The sequence below is a fragment of the Thalassophryne amazonica genome, chromosome 8, assembly GCF_902500255.1.
Source record: "Thalassophryne amazonica chromosome 8, fThaAma1.1, whole genome shotgun sequence".
NCBI classification, from domain to species: Eukaryota; Metazoa; Chordata; class Actinopteri; order Batrachoidiformes; family Batrachoididae; genus Thalassophryne; species Thalassophryne amazonica.
Window position 1 is genome coordinate 811504 of NC_047110.1, and position 5335 is coordinate 816838.

Consider the following 5335-nt stretch of genomic DNA (forward strand, 5'->3'; position numbering starts at 1 on the left):
TCTCCACCCAGCCACCACACATTTGCCAGTTTGTTGTCGCTCTCTGCACACATCGCAGCCTTTGTATTTTGTCCTGATTTCTTGCCTTGATGTGTACCGTGTTTTGCTCTGTCCTCCTCGGCCACGCCTTTTTGCCTCATCCTTGAAAACTGTGTTTGCTCATGCCTTTGAAGCCTTCCTGAATATGACTGCGTTTTTGTCTAACCCGTATTGTGCTTCTGCTCCGCTGACTGATCACCTGTGTGCTGAACCTGAGCCTGAAATAAAGACCATGATTACTCACCCGCCTAAACCAAGTCTGGGAGTCTGCTTCGCGGGTCCAGCCGCTCCTGGTGTCGGGCAACTGCCTGTCCTGACACTATAAGCAAGATGAGGAACACAACCACATGCCATCACACACCAGCCTACACAGGGACTACGCCAAATCTGCACAATTTTCCAACATACTCCACACGCATCACAACGCAACTGTATGCAAGCCTGGTGTGAAATAGGCTTTAAAGTCAAGCTGAAATCAAATCTCTACAAGTTGATTTAAATTAATTAAAAATATAAAAGCCAAGGTGATGGATTGCATAAGTAATGGAACACTTTGGTGTAATACCTGTAAATCCGTTTTACTGCCAGTTTTCTTCAGACAAGTCAGGGGATGGATACATGAACATTCCCAAGTCACTGAACATGTCTTGGACTTTATTTACATCAGTTATAAAGAAATACAAACAATATGGCACTCTGTAGTAAATCTGTGTGGAGTAGACAGTTTTCAAAAACTGAATGACTGTGCAAGAAGGAGAAGAGTGAAGAAAGCCACCAAGACAACCCAGAAGAAGTTACAGGCTCCTTTGGCTGTGACTGGAGATATTGTGCACAGTGCATGTTTTGCAATTTTCAGCTTCATGATGAAGTGGTACAGAGGAAGATTTTCTTTCACCAAAACATCAAATCTAGGCTTCAATCTCAGATGTACCTTCTGGCAAATTGTACCTGAACTTTCGGATCCTCTTTTTAAGGAAATCCTTCTCAAAACCACTTCATGGTCTTGATGGTTTTGCTCACTCTTGTAGAGAGGTGTAGAGTTGTTGAGATTTGCTTTCAATTTGAGTTAAAGGAAGATAATTTTAGAATTTTTCATTTTTTGTATTTTTTGTATTTGAAATGGCATAAACAAATTAAAATGTGTGGAACACCAAGTGTTCCAATTCTTTTGAATAATGTAAAAACCAGACAAACATAAAAAAAACCAGACAGAAAAAAAACATAAAAACCAGGCAGAAACAATTGTAACAACCAGACAGAAACTAACAACCACACAGGAGCAAACGTAAAAACAAGACAGAAAAAAACATAACAACCAGACAGAAACAAAAGTAACAACCAGACAGAAACTAACAACCACACAGGAGCAAACGTAAAAACAAGACAGAAAAAAACATAACAACCAGACAGAAACAAAAGTAACAACCAGACAGAAACTAACAACCACACAGGAGCAAACGTAAAAACAAGATGGAAAAAACATAACAACCAGACAGAAACTAAAGTAACAACCAGACAGAAACTAACAACCACACAGGAGCAAACGTAAAAACCAGACAGAAACAAGCATGATTTTCATGATTTTCATTCTGCTGTAGTAGTGTGGGTATTCTGTCCAGTACTGTACATATTTAAATATGTATATTGGTAGTTTGGTTTTGTTTATATGTACGAGGGTAGGCTGAAAAGTTCTAAGGCTCACTATACATAATGCAGTTAATGCGTTATAGTGAGCCTTAGAACTTTTCAGCCTACCCTCGTACTTTATACAGTGAATAGCTGGTGGTTGTAATATATAGCATTGTATATCTCACATTCAAATTGCTGTTGCATCACTCACTCACTCACTCACTCACTCACTCACTTCAATTTCAATTTTCAATTTATTTTCATTTATATAGCGCCAAATCACAACAGAGTTGCCTCAAAGCGCTTCACACAGGTAAGATCTAACCTTACCAACCCCCAGAGCAACAGTGGTAAGAAAAAACTCCCTCTGAGGAAGAAACCTCAAGCAGACCAGACTCAAGGGGTGACCCTCTGCTTGGGCCATGATACAGACATAAATTACAGAAATAATTCACAGAACAATTCACTGGCGAATATACAAGAAATGCTATTGGCGCACAGGACAGGAGGATCGGCAACACAAATTCAACAAGATGTCCTTCAAGAAGGTTTGGATGAAATCGGGAGCAGCAAAGAAACTGAAGTCCATCCCCATTCACACACTATCAGCAAGTCTTGGAGATGATGTACTCAGTGTACTTCCAGTATTTCATGCTATCACAGGTTGTGACACCACATCGTTTCTAGCTGGTCACAGAAAGAATTCCTGCTTTAAGACATTGAAGGAGTGTTACAACTCCCTGTCAAACCTTGGAAAAGGGAATCTCAGTGAGCACACCTGTGCAGGTGCAGAGGCATTCATCTGCAAAGTCTTTCAGACTGACTGCATGTCATCATACAGAGCACCTGTTACACTCTGTGCTCAGACACTTTCACTGGAAACCTGACCACCAGCTCATGATGTGTCTGCACACACAGAGAGCACAACTACTCCATGAGCTTCAGCTGGAGGACCTCTCAAGGTCACCACGGGTCAAACAGGATTCCAAAATGATATTTAGATTGTGTGTTTAAAATACATGATACTAAAATTGTGTGATAATTAAATAATTTTGATAAGAAAAATATTTTACTGTCACAACCACATATTAAAGTTTAACGCAGCAATCTGAAACCTCTTAAGGTCACCACAGGTCAAGTACATCCTGGAAAGCTGGTAATTACAATTTGAAATATTCAAATCTAGAAAATTGGACAATTTTGTTGGCTTTTGTGGATTCTGAATGAGCTCAGATTGATAATTCAGGCTCAAAGTGGGATTTCTAGTGGGGGTCAACCGGTACAAAGTTCGATGACCTCTCAAGGTCACCAGAGGACAGATACAATTTGGCAAATGTCAGATTTGGAATCAGCACATCCAAATTGACAAAGTAAGACCATTTGCCAACTTTTTCTCACATTTGCCTGTAGGTGTCAACATTTCCAACTTTGCCACCAGTCGACATGTCAAAGTTTTCGATATGACACAATTTTCATGACAAAATTCTGCTTCTTATAGAAGTCATTATGTACAGAAATACTTTGTTTTTGTGGTAACACCCCCACATCGTTCCCAAATGGACCGGGTTACTAGTCCCTAACATGCCACGCACAGCAGCAGGATATGCCTTCTGTGTTGCCAGATCCTGATTTGGCAGCAGACAGAGAACAAACATTCTCATTATTGGCACCTGGTTCTTGACTCTGATTCAGGGCTGGACTGTCACTCCAGGTCTGTCTGTCCTCGTCCAAGCAGTAACACTCCATATGGACAGTCCTGCTGAGACATCGCTCTGGAGACACATCGCGGACATTTACTGTCCAGTTCAGGCTGTCCATGCTTTACAATGTCTGGGCTCTTTGCACTCTGTTCCAGCCCCAGGCCGGCGAGCGACCATCAGCAGGAGGTCGTCCTGCTGGGACACTGTTCAAATCCTGTCAGTAAAGTGAGCAAAAACAATATTATGTTTAGGACCGCTCGATCTGTGTGTTTCTATGTATGATTTATTTATAATATCGATGAGCAGCCTGCAGCTCAGCCGTCAGCTGAGCGTCCCCGAGTCTGTCCTCTGCTGTCACAGACCCCCTGCCTGTTCTGCTCCTCCCTCTAAGGACTGCATTTCTGTAACATTTCCATCGGGCAGATGCTCAAAGCACTTTACAATCACAATTCACAATTTCTTCCTCGGCTGAGTCCAGTACCCATTTACAGCCGAGTGCACCGAGATGATGCAGAGTCAGTGTCTTCTCCAAGGACACAGACGGGTCGCACCACAGGGATTCAAACCCAGGTCTGTGTATTGACAGAACAGCTCCTCATCCTCTGTCCCTCCCCTTTCATGGTTGCTGCTTTCTTCAGGTGGAGGTGATGGTGTGAGCGTGTGTGTGTGTGTGTGTGTGTGTGTGTGTGTGTGTGTGCGTGCGTGCGTGCGTGCGTGCGTGCGTGCGTGCGTGCGTGCGTGCGTGCGTGCGTGCGTGCGTGTGTGTGTGTGTGTGTGTGTGTGCGCGTGTTGTTCCTCAGGCCTGTAATCCTGAAATGGGAACAAAGACGTATTAATTATAATGATAAATGACAAACGTTAAACTGAACTGAACGCTGATCACTCCATTACTTTGATTCCCTTCAGATCCCAACAGACGTAAAATTTGGGAAAATAAAGTCAGCGTGCGTTCAGTGCTGAACAAGAATAAAGAAAACTAACACGTTACCCGTGGGGATCCATGGGATCTAGAGTGGGTCATGCTCATAAAATAGATAGCTGACATTTTTCAAGGGTGGTAATAAATTGTGCAAAGTTTCTATAGTGAGGTGGAATGATGTGTGAGTCCAGAATGTTTTTAGAACTTTAGACCTCAACAGTTTTAGAGGAAGAACTCAACCAATTTTATTTCCTGTTAATTATGTAATTTTTTTTATCTTAATTTACTGTCTTAATGTATTTAGAAATTGTTTAGGCTATTGTTATCATATATACATTATTATTATCATTATTACTGTTATTATTATTATTATTATTATTACTTCTATTTTGTCATGTGATTTTTAAATGGACCACAATGGAAATAAGTGTTTTCACTTTCTTGTATTTTTAACATATTTACAATTATATTATATTCTTACATTAAACTTACGCACGCACACACACTTTTAAAATAAAGATAATTTACTGCCCCCTATTGGAATGGTGTGTGAGTCCAGACTGTAATTAGCAACGCTAGCTAATATCCACAGTTTCTCCAAAAAATTTGTTCAATCAACCTTTTGTTTCCACAGTGATCATCCTTGACCCAAAATGGGTAAGAATACCAAACGCTAAACATCAGCTCTCCCCAGTTTGTCCGTGATTGAAGGTACAGTGGGGAAAATAAGTATTTGACCCCCTGTCAGTTTTGCAGGTTTTCCCACCTACAAAGAATGTAGAGGTCTGTAATTTTTATCGTAGGTAAACTTCAACTGTGAGAGACAGACTCTTAATAAAAAAAAACAAAAAATCACATTGTATGATTTTTAAATAATTAATTTGCACTTTATTGCATAAAATAAGTATTTGAACACCTGCCAACCAGCAAGAATTCTGTCTCTCACAGACCTGTTAATGTTTCTTTAAGAAGCCCTCTTATTCTGCACTCTTTACCTGTATTAATTGCACCTGTTTGAACTTGTTACCTGTATAAAAGACACCTGTTC